The sequence below is a fragment of the Phascolarctos cinereus genome, unplaced genomic scaffold (assembly GCF_003287225.1).
Source record: "Phascolarctos cinereus isolate Bilbo 61053 unplaced genomic scaffold, phaCin_HiC Scaffold_1;HRSCAF=81, whole genome shotgun sequence".
In the NCBI taxonomy this organism is placed as follows: Eukaryota; Metazoa; Chordata; class Mammalia; order Diprotodontia; family Phascolarctidae; genus Phascolarctos; species Phascolarctos cinereus.
The window spans coordinates 237537338-237557210 of NW_027555514.1; the positions used below are offsets into that span (position 1 = coordinate 237537338).

At 38.5% G+C, this 19873-nt stretch overlaps 1 pseudogene; it reads right to left on the reverse strand.

Annotated features, from left to right (window-relative positions):
- Nucleotides 1-407: 407 nt before the first annotated feature.
- Nucleotides 408-7234, reverse strand: LOC144454415 (small ubiquitin-related modifier 2 pseudogene; annotated as a pseudogene).
- Nucleotides 7235-19873: the final 12639 nt, after the last annotated feature.

Consider the following 19873-nt stretch of genomic DNA (forward strand, 5'->3'; position numbering starts at 1 on the left):
GTAATGCCAAGTATTTTTTGAATTGACCCACATCTTCCTGGTTCTGAGGCCAGCTCTCTATTCACAATGTCACATTGCCTCTCGATACCAAAATATATAAATAAAAAATGGCTTCAGGGGTCATTTAGTTCTGTCAGACCCTGAACAAGATTTCTCCCTTAAGCATGCCTGAGAAGTTGACATATGGCCTTTTCTTAAATCTCCTGAAGCAGCCACTTTGGCATAGTTTTGTTTTTTTTTTTTAAATTAATTAATTTTTATTTATCAACAATCACTTCTATATGCTTTTGAGTTGAAAATTTTTCTCTCCCTTCCTCCCCCCCACCCTCCCCAAGATGGCACACAATCTGATATAAGCTTTACATTTAAATTCCTATTAAACATATTTTCACATTAGTGATGTTGTAAGTAAAAATTAAAACCAATAGGAGGAACCATCAGAAAGATAAAACAAAACTCAACAGAAGGTAAAAATAAGTGATAGAGATTCAACTTCCATAGTTCTTTCTTTGGATGTGGACAGCATTTTCCACCCCAAGGCCTTTGGAGATGTCTTAGATCCTTGTAATGCTGAGAAGGGTTCAGTTTAACAATATTGGTCATTGCATAACGTGGCTGTCATTATGTACAAAGTCCTCTTGGTTCTGTTCACTTCACTCAGCATCAGACCATATAAGTCTTTCCGGGTTTTTCCATAGTTTTAATTGTTGAGAATGGCTCACAGCCTTGTGAGGCCTATTTTAATAATGGTGGTTGTAGGTGCTGGGGAGATTATTGAATTTATCCTTCTATCAATGTGGGTACCATCTCTACCAGTGTAGACTGAAACAGTCTTTCTCATCCTAAGGAAGTTCCAGCTGCTGTGTCATTCCATAAAAATTCCATGATAGATCCACACAATGCACCAGAGACCTTCTTCTACACATATGGATATTTTAAAGATCCTAGTACGATTAATTTTCTAATTGGTCATGCCCCACTCTCCCTTTCCTTTGGGCCTACACATTATTTTTTTAAAAAACTGTATTAATTTATTTTGATTTATCAACAATCACTTCCATAAGCTTTTAAAATTTTTTCTCCCTCTCCCTTCCCCTTCCCTCTCCCCAAGATGACATGCAATCTGATATAGCCTTTACATATACATTCCTATTAAACATATTTTCACATTAGTCATGCTGTAAGGAAGAAATAGAACTAATAGGAGGAACCACAAGAAAGAGGAAACAAAACAAAACAGAAGAAAAAAATAGCAAATAGTATGCTTCCATCTGCATTCAAACTCCATAGTTCTTTCTCTGGATGTGGACAGCATTTTCCATCATGAGACTTTTGGAGATGTCTTAGATCCTTGCATTGCTGAGAAGGGCTAAGTCTATCATAGTTAGTCATCACACAACATGGCTGTTACTGTATACAACGTTCTCCTGGTTCTGCTCACTTCACTCAGTACCAGTCCATACAAGTCTTTCCTGGTTTTCTTGAAGTCTGCCTGCTCATCATTTCTTATAGCACAATGGTATTCCATTACATTCATATACCACAACTTGCTCAGCCATTCCCCAACTGATGGGCATCCCCTCAATTTCCAGTTTCTTGCCACCACAAAAAGAGCTGCTATAAATATTTTTGTACATGTGAGTCCTTTTCCCATTTTTATGATCTCTTTGGGATATAGCCCTAGAAGTGCTATTGCTGGATCAAAAGGTATGCACATTTTTATAGTTCTTTGGGCACAGTTCCAAATTGTTCTCCAAAATGGTTGGATCATTTCACAACTCCATAACAATGCATTAGTGTTCCAATTTTCCCACATCTTCTCCAACATTTATCATTTTCCTGTTTTGTCATGTTGGCCAATCTGATAGGTGTGATGTGGTACCTCAGAGTTGTTTTGATTTGCATTTCTCTAATCAATGGGCCTACACGTTTTTAAACTCTTTTCACTACTTCCTCCATGTGAGTCATGGTTGGTAATATTCTGAATATTCTGTAGCCTCTTTATACTCACCAGGTGTTTTTTCATTCCTCTGAAATTTTGATTCTTCCAAGATAGCCCATGTTCCATGACTCACAGCCATAAAGCTTTGAAAAAATGAAGTTTGGTGATAGGCAGCTTGGCAGCATTGAAAACGCTAAGCAATTTCCTCAAAGCAATCTAGCCTTATCTCTGATTCTATTCTGAACCCAGAGCGTTGTCCATCTAAAGCACCTGTACAATGTGTATGTGCTAACTGATTAATATGCTGTCTTGATGACCCATTACAATCTGGACAACATACATTATTAATGTGTTAGGTTTTTCTTGTGTGTGTCATTAGACTGATCGCTTTTGAGTAACTTTAATCTCACCAAGAAGGCTCTGCATTTTTCTGTTGCTCGATGGAATCACCACATCACCATCCACAAACAGGAACATCTGGGGAACAGAAGCTTGGGGGTAATTTAAAAATTAAACAAGACATGTTTCCTGTCCCAGTGAAGATTACAACAGGATAAATTCCAAACAAGACCTTCTACAATCTGGCTTTATTATTCACTGCTACTGTCTATGATTCCTCTGTTCGGGTCAAACTAATTACTGTCCCTTGAATATACTTCAAGATTTCTTACTTCTAAGTCTTTGCCCGTGCCATCCCAACTGTTCAGACTGCCTTCTATCTTCTTCTGACTTTCCAAATCCTACGCACCTTTCCAGACTCATCCCAAATCATATTGTCAGTAAATCCTTCCCTAACTACCCCAATGTGAAGTAATCTCTCCCTCTGCCGGACTTCTGTAGCAATTATTGTCTATATAATTAAATTGCCAACTAATCAGTCACTGTTTCCTAACATCTCTATTGTTGTCTTGCACAATTAAAAAAAACCAAGTTATTCAACTTGTCACATCATTATGTCTTGTCTTAAAAGCTAGGCTGTAAACTTTCACAAAAAGACAATGTCTTAAGCATCTTTGTTTTCTCCACAGTGCCCAATACAGGGCCTTACACACAGTAAATGTTGAAATGTGTTGATTTGTTATTCATTTATATCAGTATGGTCTGCCTTTCCTTTCCTTTCTAGCACTTGGTAATGATGTAGAGGGTCTGCCTTTCCTTTCCTTTCTAGCACTTGGTAATGATGTAGAGGGTCTGCCTTTCCTTTCCTTTCTAGCACTTGGTAATGATGTAGAGGGTCTGCCTTTCCTTTCCTTTCTAGCACTTGGTAATGATGTAGAGGGTCTGCCTTTCCTTTCCTTTCTAGCACTTGGTAATGATGTAGAGGGTCTGCCTTTCCTTTCCTTTCTAGCACTTGGTAATGATGTAGAGGGTCTGCCTTTCCTTTCCTTTCTAGCACTTGGTAATGACGTAGAGGGTCTGCCTTTCCTTTCCTTTCTAGCACTTGGTAATGATGTAGGGGTTCTGCCTTTCCTTTCCTTTCTAGCACTTGTTGGTAATGATCTAGAGGGTTGCCTATGTAAATCAGACATCCTGGATTTGGGGAAAGTCTCTATTTTGAAAAAAAGAAACTAACAACATTTTGCAAAATGAATACTCTTTACTAGATCATGTTCCAATTTTTGGTTAGGAAGACATATTTACTGGATAGGCTCTACTTAAATCATTGAGTGCTCATTAAAAACACAGCTTCTGGTGAGACAGATTGAAAACAGAGGAATGAAAGGTCTAAGGAAATTGTAGATTACAGGGTTCTGATGCTTATGATGGCATGTAATGATGATGTCAAAATGACATCACTGTGAAACTGCATGGGCTGGGGCAGTGAAATGTAGGGTGTACCTCTATTACTTGTTTTATAGTTTGGCCTTAATGAGTGCAGTTCTGCTTAAATTTCTTGGGGCTGTAGTATTTCACTTACTCTATGGTAGCTATCTAGAGATGTGTTCTATCTTCCTTTCCCACCTAATCCAGTGGCAATGAATCGCATCACGTAATATATCACATAATAGCAGGTATCATTTAGATCCAGGGTCATATGTGGGTTTTTCTGTGCAAATGATAAAACTTTATTTCTGAGTCTTTCACCCTTACTTCACCCATTGGACAGCATTGTTTAGACAAGAATTGCTCCCATTCCTCTTAAGACCCTTTTTAAACTGGATCAATAGTATGAATGCCATTACAAGTAAGACTATTGAAGAGCAGAAAACATAAGGATCTGCTGAAGGCTACACAATGTATCAGTGACAGAATTGGAACTAGAACTTAGATGCTTCTATCTACCAGATAGTTACGCAGATAGATTCAAACATTTAGGAAGTCTATGTGTACATGTTTGTGTGTGTATAGGTGTATATATGTATGTGTGTGTATATAGGTATATATGTGTTTGTAGGCATATATTTATCTATATGTGTGTGTAGGTACATATATAATATTTGTGTGTGTAGGTATATACGTGTGTGTGTGTGTGTGTATGTAGGTATACATATGTACACCTACATACACACAGATATATTCATATGGACATACACACATATATTTACTATTGTAAATGGTGGGCTACACTATTTACTATGAAAGGCAGCATAATGAGCTAGTCTTGAAATCACAAAGACCTGGGTGCAAGCCCCACCAGTTTCATGCACTGACTGTGTGGTTCTAGGCCAGCCACCCTCAGACTTCTCTTCATAGGCCAGTACTCTCAAGCTGTAAATTGCAGAGAAAGTATTGACCTGAATTTAATGGAGGGAGTTTCCTTTCCTGGGAGCTCTCTATAACAATGAAATCATAAATACAGTCCATTTCCTTAACAAAAACATGATGACAGTGAGCATTAGGGGCCCAAAAATGTAAAAACAATTTTAAAAAAATTACACTTTTACACAAAAGAATTACACAAAAAATACATTTTTGGAAATTTTTAAAAATTAAAATACTCACAGGGATCTGTGATCTTATTTGGAAATTTTCTTCAATGCAGATTGTGACTCCTGACCATCCTGTGTGATTCTTGTCCTATATCCTCCCATAAACTCACCACAGGAAGTCCATCTAATATGCCAGAACCATTCCTTACTTCATCTTCTCTTGTTGGTGACATATGTGGGGTCAGGTAGACAAGTGAAACACTCTGACTTCACCTGTCATCCCTCACCCCTTGGCATATGACCAGCCCACCTATTTACATTTCCTTGATATGACATCTTTTACTGCTGTTCTCTGATGTTCTTTTTTGGTTGTAGGTTACAACCTGATCAGATTCACCATGCATGTCTCCATTGTTTTCTGTTCAATATTAATTTTTAGCTTTTCAGAGGCATTACTACTCCAAGTCTTGTTGCCAAATAACAACATTCATGGAAAGTAAATAATAAAAAAAAATCTATTCCCATGGGAAGCTTAGGGTCAATTGAAAGAGCTTTTCAATTTCCCAAAGACAATCCAGCCCACTCTCTTCCTCTTGCTCAACTTTGTGCCCAAATCATCATATATTTGTACTGCTGTTCCACAGTGACGGACAGACTCGATAGCCTACAAATGCATCTCATAATTTTTGTGATAGGCATTCTTAATTGTCTTTATCTTTCTTGTGTTGATGGTCAGGTCAAACTCTTTTGCTTGTATATAAGTATCTTCCGTGAGGCAGCACACTGTTCCTGGGCTTAATGCAACCAGCACAATGTCATCTGCAAATATGGCCAACTGGAGGACCTCACCATCTATAGGGAATCCCTCCTATTCTTGGACTCTGTACTAGATCTCTTCCATCAAAGTGGCAAACACCTTCGGCAAATGTATATTTCCCTATTTAATGACTTGCCTGACGTTTATGATCACAGAGTCATTGAACAGGGTTGTTTCTGTTATTTCCTTCAAAGACTCTTACATGATTTTTGACATATGGATGTGAGATATCTTGTAAAAGAGCTTCTAAGGTAGCATTTAAAATTCTTCACAACCTGGCTCTTTCCAATCTTCATATACATTATTCCCCTCCAAACATGCTACCGACAAGCCTGGTGTTCCTTATACATGACACTCCACCAGTGGTATGTTAGAACCAGCTTGTACTGGCTCACAAGCCAATTAGTAAATTTTTAGTGTCAGCATTTATATCTTAGAAATGGGCAAATGATGTAAATCAGGGCTTGATTTATTGTTTTGTTGATTATTTAGATTTTATAAAGTAATGGAGAAAATGTCAATAGTGTAGATTAAGCTTAAAAATTTGTCATTCACACAATTTTCCCCCTCGAGAACTTGATATTAAAATTTAGCAGCACATTCCTAAGTACTATTTTCTACATGAAGGCTTTTCTTTTTTTAAGTTTAAACAAGAAGCTTATTTAAACAAGATATTTGGCTTGAAGGGAAAATTATCTAGGATCAATTTCTTTACAGTAATGTATCCCTACTGAGAGCCAGAGATTGCCCTACATGTAACAGCTAGGTACAAAAAAGTTACAAAATTGTCCTTGGTTTTACAATGATAAAAGAAAAACATTGAAATTTTTTTGGTGTTGTTGGTTTTTTTTTTTTGGTTAAACAGTGAGAGCAAAATAACTTACTGAAATATAAAGATAAAAGCTGAATGAGCATGCCACTAATGGAGAAAAGGGATATTTTCACAGAACCAGTTTGTTTTTTCCCCTCCCCATCTCCATTTGATAATGATCAAAACATATCATTGGCCATTTAGTTAAAAAAAAAGACACATTATGCCTGTGCACATACACCAGTTACTTTATGTACAATAAAGGAATGGGGGAAGGGAATCAAAGAAGAGAGAAAACTATACTGCAGTCGTCAGGATATGGATGAACCAAATCTTGGTTTTCTAATTGTGAATGTATTGTTTTCCTTGGGAGCACAGTTCTGGAGTACAGTTGCATGTTCTCTTTTTAGTGAGCGCCTCCTGTCTGCTGCTGGAATATACATAAGTTGTATCTTCATCCTCCATTTCCAACTGTGCAGGTGTGTCTGTTTCATTGATTGGTTGCCCATCAAATTGGAATCTGATCTGCCTGACAAGCCCTGTAGTTCACAATAGGCTTTCATTAGTTTACTAAGTGGTGTGTGCCTCTTAATCTTAAATTGCATCACCAAACCATCTTGCCCTGTCACCTTCAAATTAATGTGGTCATTATTTTCAATCCTGACTCCTTCCTTCGGCATTTCATCGGCCATGGCGAGACCTGGCTATGGCGAGTCCAGGGGTCTCCTCAGCCACCGCTTCCCAAAAGAGGTACCAGGATGGCCCATTCCAAGGAAATGGGGGAGGGGGGAGGTGTGAGGTGGAGGGGAGAAGAAGCAGCGGCAGGAGCAGTAGGAGGAGGAGGAAGATGATGGTGGTGATGCTGAGGAAGAGGAGAAGGAGGAGGAAGAGCCATGAAGGCTTCTCTAATCTTGCCAGCTACTGGTGCCTTCCTTTCCCAAATGACTTCAATTTTTTATATATTCTGTCTATACTCACACGTACATGTTGTCTCTCCAATGATGTGGCAGTGAACAAAACCTAGAAATGAGATATCTTAGAAAGAAGTTTATTAAGTCATCTGGCAGACAGGAGAATTGAAAAAGGGGTGGCCCATTATCCCTGAAGGTCTGTAAGTTACACTTTACATAGGGTTCAAACAAAGAAACAAGGAAATAGTAGCTGATTGACGAGTACAGAAACAGTTTCTAGCTAAGACACATGGGCTGCTCCAGATGTATATCAGCAGAAAACTCCTTATATTCATCTTTGGATTTCTGGTTAGCATAACCTAGGTCCTGAGTTAAGCATTAGACAGTTCTGGTCCCTAAGCAACAGGTCTAGTAATTAAGTTTTCCTACACCCCCTAGAATGGAAGGTCCTTGAAAGCACCAACTGTCTCACTTTCATCTCAGCATCTGCAGGGTTGAGCACAGTGATTGGAATACAGCAGGCACTTAATAGATGCCTATTGATTGATTTTAACACCAGTTATTTCTTTCAGGCCCTGAAACTGGGCTGATTCTTAGATTTGTTGTTTAAAATGGTTCATTTCTATTCTAAGAAATCATGAAATTGTCTCAAAATGGCAAAATGTTTCTTGATTAAAGACAAATTCCCTGAGTCTACCCCACGGTACCCATACATCTACTTTCTACTATCTACCCATTTGCATCTGCCTGTTGGTTTGAATCTGGCTAGCTAGCTCATTAGGCAAATGTGTATTTCAATTTATGATCAACCCAGTCTTAATCCTCAATCCATAGGCATGAAAGGGAAGTATTCATGCCTCTGACTTTCCAGACAAAATCTGAAGTTCTATTTTAATATCAAAGTTCTCCAGAGAAGGAAAATCCTTTGATAATCCAGGCCAGTGCTCAAAAACCACAGCAGGGACTTTTTCCTTAGATTTCTAGCTCACCTAAATTCCTTTTGTGGCCATCTGAGCCCATTTCCTTGACATTTGGGGCTCAGTAATGATAACAAGTAGAAGGTCACTTTTCTTCATATAATAACCTTGTGTGTGCTTACAGAATTTTATTAATCCACTTTCTAACCTTCTCTATTGTTTAAAGAATCCAAGTTTTCTTTTGCTATTCCTCATAGGCCCTATTTTCCATTCCTTTAACACAAAACTGAAGATTAGGTCCTACATGCCAGTACAAGGGCAGATTTGACCTAACATTTACTAAGTTTGAGAAAAGAGGAAGTAAACGTCATTCAAGTAAGGTTTTCTATCTGGTGCTGATACTTACTTGTTTAAATTTTTTTAAAAAGCTGCGTCCAAAAAAAGAGTAATGCATATTTATAGAATGAACCCAAATTTTTAGACCATAAGAATTTATATGCCAAATTAATACTAGTCATAAAAATTCTTTCTTTGAAAAACTGATAAGCTTGTCCAATCTGCATTTTTCTTCGAGGTCTTGTTTGTAAACATTTTTACATTATTGTCTTCTGAGTTTTGAACTTCTCTATCACCATAGCAGCCTTTTATGGTTAGATTCTTCTTCTTCCTCCTCCTCCCCCCCCTCCTCCTTATTTGTTCATTCTTCAGCCTATTTCTTGACCTCAAACTCTGTTAGAGTCAGGCTCTGCTAACCTCTGGAGAGGGGGAAGTGGGTTCAGGTTTGAGGCTTTTTGACTCAGTGTTTTCATAGCTAGTTCTGGGGGCCTACGAGTTTTCCACGCTTCTAGGTTGGTGTGATGTGGGAAGAGGTGTGATCATTGCTCTCCTAGTCTGTGTTCTGGACCTTACCCAGGTAGGACCCCTGTTCTCTCACAATCACAGCTCCTCTCCTCCCTGGAACTGTGACCTGGAACTATGGTCCCTGCTTCCTTGTGACTATAAGTACTCCTCTTCACCCTGAAAGTGTGACGCAAAATTTAGTCATGGGCAATGAAGTTGCCAAATGGTGCCTGGTCCCGTGCCAAGTGCTAGCACAGGACAGGAATCCCTTGGAATCTTTTTCTGACGAGGTGCTCAATCTCTTACCATGTCTGAGCAATGGGAGTTCCAGCTATTGCTGCTGCCATCACTTCTGCCTCCAAGGCCCACAGCTGGTGTTGCTGCCATATGTGCTTCCAGCTAACCTCTACCTCAGTGCCTTAGACCTCTCCTTCTGACCTCTTAGGTTGTCCTGGGCTGGAAAAATGTCTCACCCTCACCAAATTTTACTGGTTATGCTACTTTAGAATTTGATTTGATATATTATTTTAAAAGTTGTTTAGAAGGGGATGGTGGGGGAGTTTGACTAAAATGTTTCCTTTATTCCACCTTCTTGGCTTTGCCTCTCTTTTTCCTTTTCATTAGGCAGTGTGATATAATGGAAAGAACACTGGATTTAAAAGCAGAAGACTTGGGCTTGAGTCTTGTTTCCCAATGTTACTTACTGGAAAATCACTTAACCTCTCTGAGCCTCAGTTGGATAATCTGTAAAATGGAAACAATAATAGTCATACTACCTACCTTCCAGAATTATTGTGATAGAATCACTTTGCAAATGATAAAGCACTTTAAGAAGGTGAATTATCATCCATATGAATAATATTATGCAGCCTGAGAGGGCTAGCAATTATAGCGTGAAGTCTATCCACCCAGGAAAGAATATTCTGTAAGGTTTCCTCCAAGGCAGAGGTAAGTTGTTTTTTCCTGCTTTTCTGCATTATCGAATGTCTCCTACACTAACCAGTGCCTGACACATAGTAAATATTTAATAAATGACTGTTGATGGATTAATCATTGGGGTTTTAATTGTTAACCTAGTACTTTGGGGGCACAAATTAAAAATTAATATTAGCACCAGCTATTAGCTGAATGTAATAAATCCCATGATGTTTTTCTATTTTGCGTTTGTACTTCTCATGGTATTTTTCCCATGTGGCTTTGTATTGCATATAATTAATATCTGTGCACATGTCTCCTTTCCCTTCCTTTAAGGCAATGATCTTTCCTTTTCTCCATAGCATCAAGAAAAGTATCATGCATATAGGAGGGACTGAACAAATGTTTACTGGTTGAATAAATGTCTACCTACAGAAAAGTGGAGAACTAAGACAATTACTGAAGCATTTTAGCCTTCAACCCTTCAACATTTAAACTGAAACAGAGAACATATCTGTAAATGTATATACATAGGCACATGAATATGTGTTATACATGGAGGAGAAGTAGATGATAAGCATGCAAAAGATGTCTATTGTTTAACTAGGGGCTTTTAAGGGGTGTGTGGATAGATTCAAGGGGTCCATGAACTTGGAGGGGAAAAAAATTACAACTTTATCTTAATTAACTTCTGACAAAAATTTAGCATTTCCTTCAGTTCTGAAAAAACAACATGATTCACAGAAGTGGTCCATCAGGCTGCCAAGAAGGTCCATGGTACACAAAAAAATTAAGAATCCCTGGCTAGCCTATGATATACAGTTGGGTAAGCAATCTATAGAGTTGATCAAAGGATCACAAATTTTGAGTTGGAAGGGACCTTCCAGCTGATATAGGTCATCTCATTTATCTTGGACAGTCAGAATAGCTAGACAATGAGCAGGGTACAGAACTGAAAAACAAGAGCTATATTGCTCTTATATTATTATATATATATTATATAATCAATATATGTTATATTGAAATAGCTATATTGCCTTTAGGTAACTGTACATAGTTTTTAGTAAGCTCTGAAACAAGGGCCCCTCTTTTTTTTTTTTTGTTAAGCAATGGGGTTTAGTGACTTGCCCAGGGTTACACAGCTAGTAAGGGTCAAGTGTTTGAACTCAGGTCCTCTTGATTCCAGGGCCAGTGCTCTAACCTGTGAGCCACCCAGATGCCCTGGGGGCCCCCCTTTTTTTGACAACAGCATGCTTCTGGTGGTACTGCAGAGCTAAAAGTCACAGGACACCAAAGACTACGAATAGTCGAGAGTCACCACCCACAGGACAATAGAGAGAGGCACTGGGTATAAGTGTTAGGATGATGGCATAATAGATTTCATCAGAAAGACATATGACTGAAAAAGAAGATGGGTTAGTCATGTTTTGAGAGCAAGGAACAACTAACACAGTCAGTATGTTCTACTGGTAACCTTAAAGTGCCCCCTGATCTAGTGGAGTGGCTCTCTCAGGTCAAGTGGAACCTTGGTGGAGAATTTGTGGAAGGATACAGACAAGAGCCACAACCAATGAGAAAGTGTAGATGGGGTGTGATCTGTACTATTACTGGGATAATAACAGACTCATCAAGATATTTAAGTCTGGGAAGGTGAAAAGAGAACACAGCTAATATGACCACAACAATGTGAGGTTTGGAGGCTTAAGTTTTTCATATAGTTCCCTTGACTCTCAATGGGATATACAAATATAGCTTCCAAGTTTGGGGATAGAATTGTTCCCTGTCCTGTGATTTCACAGAAAAGCAGCAAGGTGGAGCATATAGTCAGAAAGACTTTGGTTCAGATTCTGCCTTTGATTCATATTGGCTGTGGGACAGTGGGCAAGTCACTTAGATTCTCAAAGCCCTAAATAACTCTAAAACTATATGTTACAGAAGGACTCGTTGATCTGCACTGCTGGAGGGAGTTTATGCACTAGGAATTCTCTATATTGATGAAATCACCAAGTATTATAGCATTTTAGTTTTTTTCTTAGATGAAGAAACAAAGGTATAGAAGATTTATAGAATTGGTTCTGAATATAATCTGCAAAGCTGAGATCAGAAATATTAATTCTTGACTGGTACACTAAGGTTAATACTAACTAAAAATGGTGTGGAAATTTCTAATTAATTATGCTTGTATTGTTACACGGGTGAAGTTCAGATACTACTTTCATTAAATACTTATATGGGGAAACACATCTTGTCAAACTTTGAAAGGGATGATTATATAGGACCAGTTGTAATTTTCATGAATTGATTTTAATGAAAGACTTGAAATAGCTGTTTTTGTTTTCAATGAAAAGCATCAACATAGAGAATAAAAGGAAAATTACACAGATATACTATATGATCTCTAAAAAGTGTTGTTCACACTGCTGCATGTTTTCTTAAACAAAGGTTGCTTTCTTCTACCATTGGGTACATGAAAAATAACGTATCTTTTAAAAACCTCAAAAAAAAAAGTGAAAGGCCAGCACTCAAAGGGGGAAGGGAATTTCTAATAACTAGAAAATGGGGGCTTCCACACAGTTAAAATGTGAAAATTTCTTCAGGTTGTTATATAGAGCATGGTGCATATATATTTGGAGGAAATGGAAGTGAGTCGCAGAAATGCCCACAGTGGCCACTGTGATAACTCTATAGCGTGGGGAGTAGAAAAAAAATCCTTTTCCCCCACACAGGGCAAAAAGGGGAGGAAGAGAAGAAATCTTCTCTCATTGTAGGAACAAAGAGAAAAGGGGCAAGGATTTTATTCAAGTCTGTAGCCAGAGTGGGAGAGGTTTTCCTGAGGCTCTGTTAAGAGCTTGAGACACATTTTCTCATGTACAGAAAAAATGGGAAAGTAGAGTATAATTAATACTCTAGTTTAAATACAGTGTGTCCCAAAAGTCTTGGTGCAGACTTTTAAAAGCTTTAAACACACCAAGACTTTTGGGACATCCTGTACCTGACAGATTCCCAGGGTCAGCTGGGAACCTAACCATTATTTATAACATTGTTTTTAATGGGAAAATAATTTTGATTTTCAAACCATTGACTTACAAATGGACTTAAAAACACTGAATAAGTTCATAAATTGGGATCTATCTCTGATTTTTAAAAGTAATTCTGAAGGAAGCAATGTAGTGTAATGGAAAGAATACTGGACTGGTGTGAGGATAATAATCTTCTCCATGGGAAACCAAAGAAATGTGACTCCACCCTTCATGAATATACAATATATCTAGAGGAAAGGCTCTTAACCTGGGGGTCTGTGAATTTTTTTCTTTTTGTTTTTTTAAACATTTTGATAACTATTTTTTTGTTGTCATCCAGTTGTTTTTCAGTAGTATACGATTCTTCGTGTCCCTATTTGGGGTTTTATTGACAAAGATACCAGAATGGTTTGTCATTTCCTTCTTCAGCTCATTTCACAGATGAAGAAATTGAAGCAAATAGGGTTGTGACTTGCCCAGGGTCACAGTGGCGCTCTTTGAGAATGAAGGACAAACAACAACTGGAAAGAGACAAATTGTGAAAGGCTTTAAAAGCCAAATGGAAGATTTTCTATTTGATTCTGGAGGTTATGGGGAACCACTGGAGTAGACTGAATGGGGGAGTGACATGGTCAAACCTGCACTTTAGGAAGAGAGCTTTTGATAGCCGAGTAGAGGAGGGACAGGAGAGGGGAGAGACTTGAGACAGGGAGGCCAACCAGCAGGCTGTTGGAATCAGACTAGGTGTGAGGTGATGAGGACCTGGACCAGGGTACACAGGAGAAGGTAGAGAAGTGGGGTATATACAATATTGGAAAGGTAGAACTGACAGGATTTGGTGACAGATTGATGGCAAGTAAGTGAGAAGATAGTGAAAAGTGAAGGATGTCACTGAGGTTGTGACATTCTCTCACTGAGAGAATGGTGGTACCCTTGACAATAACAAGGAAATTAGGAAGAATGAGGGGTTTAGGGGATATAGAATAAGTTCGATTTTAGATATACCGAGTCTAAGATGTATATGGGACATACAACTTGAGATGTTTAATAAGTAGTTGAAGGGGTAAGACTAGAGGTCAAGAGAGGGTTAGGGCTGGATAAATAGATCTGAAAATCCCCTGCATTATAACAATTAAATCCCTGGGAGCTGATGGAATCATGAAGTAAGATAATATAGAGTGAAAAGAAAAGAAGGTTCAGGACAGATTTTTGGGAGACATGTGACTGAGAGAAATGATTATTAATAACCAATGATTTGGCGAGATCCAGAGTTTCCTCCCTTTTTCTAAAGTCCTCATCTCAAGGCTGAAAGCCAGGACTGATGATAGAAGATAGGATTAACATTCTCCTCAATCTAGGTCAGAGGTTCCCAAACTTATTTGGCCTACCACCCCCTTTTCCAAAAAAATTACTTATCACCCCCCTGGAAATCTATTTTCTTTAAAGTTTTTTTTTTTTTAAATTTGCATCATTTCAAAAAACAGAATTTTTTTAAATGACGCATCTTATATTTAGTAATTTATTATAAATTTGTGGGTTTTTTCCTGCATTGAAATTTTGATGATACAATATTGCATCATGTAACTGTATAGTACTGTATTATAAACAAGTCATTACATGCACATATTCCTGCCAATGCATGCTGGACCTCCTAACAATGTGTGACACATTCGACTGCCAACACTTGCTTGTTAAGAGCTGTCGCTGGACTTGACCACTGATTGGTTCTAATTTGCATTTTGTGTGTTTATTTGGAAAATAATGTAATTACTATGACTTTAACTCCGTTATACATCGGATAAAACATTTACAAATGGTTTTTCAAAATTTTCTCTTCTATTCTTTCCTTATGCTTCCACCACACCCTTATTTTTATTCAACACCTGCCCCTCCTCTCCTCAATTGCACCCTCAGCTACTACCACCTCCCTGCATTGGTCCAGCCCACTTTGGGAACCTATGGTTAGCTATTGCAACCCTACCCAACCCTACAAGGAATTTAATCTAAGGTGAAACTCCAGGCCCATTGTGTTTTACTGGGGGCCTGGGTAGGGGATATAGAGCCTTTGTTTAGATTTCCTTAAGGCTGGGAGATGATTTGGAAGTAAATGACATGATCAAAGAATTACATGCAGAAAAGTACAGCTATGACCTGCTTTGGGCATAAGCGTAACACAAAACTTGAGTTTTAAAGGCAAACATCGGAAATATGCAACGAATGAAGGGGAGCTCTTTACAACAGGTAGGGTGAACTTGGAGCAGTGAAGCACCTAGTAGGATATCAATGTCTCTACAAACTCCGCACATTACACCTCTAACTTTTTTTTCTGTACTACACATAGTTGCGAATGTGTTTGGTAACCAAGCAAAAGTGAAAATGAGGTTACTAAGAAAATCATGGGAATACTTAAAGTCATAAAAGTTAAATGCCCAAATGTTGAGAATTGACTGCATATTATTTTGGACATGGCCCACGTGGAAATGTGTTTTGCTTGACTACACGTGTTTGTAATAGGGGTTTTGTTTTTCTTTCTCAATGGAAGGAGGGGAGGGGGAGAAGACAGATTTTTGCTGATAGAAAAAAATTTAATTTAAAAAAAGATAGTGAGAGGAGAGAAAATTGAGGCACCAAATGTAGAAAGCTTTCTCAAGGAATTTATCCAGGAAGGGAAGGAGAGCTACAAGATGAGATAGCTAATAAGGGATTAAGTAAGAGTTTTTTGAAGAAGGCAGCTAGATTGTTGAAGGGGATAGAGGCACAGCCTGGAGTCAGAAAGACCTGAGTTTAAATCCAACCTCAGATACAATTAGCTGTATGACCACAGGCAAATCACTTAACCCTGTTTGCCTTAGTTTCCTCATCTCTAAAATGAGCTGGAGAAGGAAATGGCAAACCTCTCCAGTATCTTTGCCGAGTAAACCCCAAATGGGGTCCAAAAAAGTAGTAAACAAAATGACCCATTTTCTCCCCACCTTAAGTGCAGCATTTTCAATGGGATCATGAAGAGCTGGACACAACTGAACAACAGGCACTAAAGGCATTACAGGGGCCTGCGAAAGGCTTCTTGCAAAAGATGGAGTTTCAGCTAAGGCTTGAAGGAAGTTGGGGAATTCAGGACAAAAATGTATCTGAAGAGATCACTAACAATCCAAGCTAGCATAGGAGGACCAAATAAATGGCCTAAACAATAAATGCCAAAGGAGTTCAAAGCATTGTTAATTACAGTGCAGATTAGTTACAGTGCAATTAAAGAACACTGAATTAGGAGTCACAGGCCCCTCTCCCTGCTCTGTAGCAAATAGCTTTATTATATCAGCCCTTCCTACTATTCTGTATCTCATAGAATATATGTATTTTTCATGGTTGTTTGGTTGTTTTAGTCACGTCCTATTCGTTGGGACTCCACTTGAGGTTCTCTTGGCAAAGATACACTGGAGTCGTCTAACATTTCCTTCTCCAGCTCATTTTACAGATGAGGCAAACAGGATTAAGCGACTTGCCCAGGGTCACACCGCTAATAAGTGAGGTGAGATTTAAACTCAGGTCTTCCTGACTCCAGGTTGGCCACTCTATCCACTGGGCCACTTAGCTGCCTAGTATATATCTATTTACATACATATACAACTTACTTATACTTATATATTTACATATCTTATCTCCTCATTAGGATATAAACTGGGCAGGAACAGTTTTTGCTTTTTCTTTGTATTCAAAGAACCTAGGTCTGGCCCTTAATAAGTGTTTAATTAAATACTTCGTTGATTGATTGATCAGACAAGTCTAGACCTCAATTTCTTCTCTATAAAATGAAGGGGTTTAGGTATTACTAGATTATTTCTAAAGTTAATTTCATTTCCAAAAAAAAGCCCCATTATAATTTGCCTAGGAATACTTCTGAGAAAAATGTATGTAATAATACAACTCCTGAAAGATCAATTACAATAACTAATGAATAACTATATTTACATCTAAGGACTGGACTAGGTGGTCTCTAAGGTCCTTTCCACCTCTAGATTGATGATTCTTTTATTGCATAAACCTAAGAAACAACAGAAATTTGCTACCTTTAGATTTTGCTACTTTTGAGATAATGCTAAGTGATTTTACATTAAATTCAATATACAATGCTAATTATTTGTTGTCAGCCTTTGGGGGAACTGAGTGACTTTATGTTAAATTTTATATCTGGACTAATTAAAAACTTGTCTAGATATGGCACAGGTATTTTTCACTTCAGGTATTTAAGTGAACAGAGCTGCACCCATTGTTCATGTGCATTTTATAAAGTAGAGGCAGCTTGGTGTAAAATACCAGACTTAAGAGTTAGGAAGATGCGGGTTCTAATCCATGCTCTGATACTTGCTGGCTCTGTGTCCTCAGGCCAGTCATTAACCTCTGAGCTTCTGTGGTCTTCTCAGGGAAATGGGGAGAATAACGTCCACAGTAGTATAATAAACGGGGGTAATGATGCCCATACCACCCTGTGGGGTTCTTATGAGGCTCAAATTACATTCTGTATGTAAAATGTTTTGCAAACTTGAAAGCTCCTTTAAAATAGTTATTATTATGATAATTTATACATGAAACAACCAGAAAAAAACTTCAAATAATGCTAAAATACTCTGTAAACTTTCATTCGGTCTCTCTTTTTTGCATAGCAACTTTATGTAGAGAGGAAGAATATCTTTTTTTCCTGTCCAATAGAAAGTAAGGTTGTACAATTTCAAAAGAAACAATGGTTCAAAGTATGCCTAGTGAATGAGGTGTAGAACAATGATGAAAGCATGCCTTTTTCTTTCCTTTTAGTTAAGCAGTCAGACAGGGTAGCTGACACTTCAGCTGGTACGCTAGGCTTTGGAGATTTAACATGAGAAGGGCGAGTCAGTAAGGGAAGGTCCTTGCAGGCAAGGATCGGGTTTTCTTTCCAAAAATCTTTTTACTCCTAGCATATCTAGCACGGTCTGGCACGTTGTTATTGTTCAGTTGTGTGCAACTCTCTGTGACCCCAGGGACCATAGCATGCTGATGGGGTTTTCTTGGCAAAGGTACTAGGGTGGTTCTTCATTTCTTTCTCCAGTGGATTAAGGCAAACAGAAGTTAAGTGACTTGTTCAAGGTCACAAAGCTAGTAGTGTCTGAGGCTGGATTTGAACTCAGGTCTTCCTGACTTCAGGTCCAGCACTCTATCCACTGAGCCACCTAGCTGCCTCCTCTGGCACATAGTACAGGCATAATAAATGCTTGTTCAGTTACATTCTTGCCCATCACCCCTCTTTCCTCACTCTGTGGTCCAGCTACTCCATGCCTTTCTCCCTTAAATTACCACCTATTTATTACTGTAAACCTATGTATTTATGTACATGGAATCTCCCCCCACAAGTGTATGCTTCCTTAAGATAGGGACTGTTTGACTTTTGTCTTTGTATCATAAGCATGTAGCACAATGCCTGACATGTAATAGGCTTTTTGCAGACTGTAGTGAAACAATCTCCAGATGAGGGTAAGACAATCCTGATTGGTACAGCGTGAATGAGGAAGTTTAGGGCCCAGGAGACAGGATTAGTTCTGAGTGAATCTCTCTCTCCTGCAGCCTAAATATGGGGGTCACTCAGATTAAAATCTGGCCCAGTGGCTGACTTTACACAAATCTAATATCCAAGCCATTTCTAGCTTGGAGAACAAGATGTTCAAACTGACATTGTACTTCTTGGCTTCTGGCATGGCTCTATCCCAAGATGATTTGAGGTACCATTTATAGGAATCTTGAACTAAAAAAAGATCAAATATGTTAAAAATACAGTAAGTTTCCCGAATAATCACCATTCAGTTCCTACCTGGACCTCTCCCCTTAAGGACCAGAAAGAGAGCAAAGTCTTAAATTGGAATGTAAAAAAAGGCACTGACCTTAGGTGGACCAGGAGGCAGGAGACTATTAAGTTCGGTTATCATCTTTAATCCATTTCCCTAAGAAATACCTTAGTTTTTGTTCTACCTCTTTCTTAAAAGTAAGTATCTGCAAAAGGTTTTAGGCTAGAGAACTATTAATCTTTAATATTGCTAGAAAAACTCAAAGGAAGTTTTAATATGCTTCTGCAGAAGTTAAAATGCAGCCAGACACTCATGGACCATAAAATACAATAAAAATAGCTTTACTGATAAAGAGATTAAAAGAACACAACTTCTAAAGTTAAAAAAGATACATGTCACTCTCCTCTGCCTCCACAGAAAACTGGTCAGGCTAGGTCAGGAAGGCATTCCCCAAAAGCAAGTAGAGTTTTGCTCAAACCTATGACAGACACCAATTTCCCCAGGGCTGAGCCTTTTGTGTTTAGAGCAATAAGGGAGCCAAATGTGCTACCAGTCCCCTTAAAAGACTAGGCTAGCCCTTGTAAAAGAAGTGTTACTTCCTACCACACCTTGAAATCAGGCTCCAGTCAGAAACTGCCCCAAGGCCACCAACGATCTAATCGCCAAATCCAATGCCCTTTTTGTAAGTCCTCATCATTTTTCGCAATTTTTCACTCTCCTGACCACTCTCTCTGCTTGTGTAAATTCTCCCACCTCAGCTTTGGAGACATTTCCAACTCTTCATTCTCTTACTTTCCTATCATTTCATCAGCTCTTCATTCTCTTCTCAATTCCTGAATGTTCATGTTCTCCAGGAGCACGCTCTTGTCTTTTTACACTCTTTGCTTTAGCAATCCCATTCACTTCCTGGCTTCGGACTATCAACTCTATGCACAACCCTTTCAAATATCTATCATCAATCCTGACTGTTCTTCAGAGAGCTACAGACCTACATTTCCAACTGCCTATATGACATTACCTATA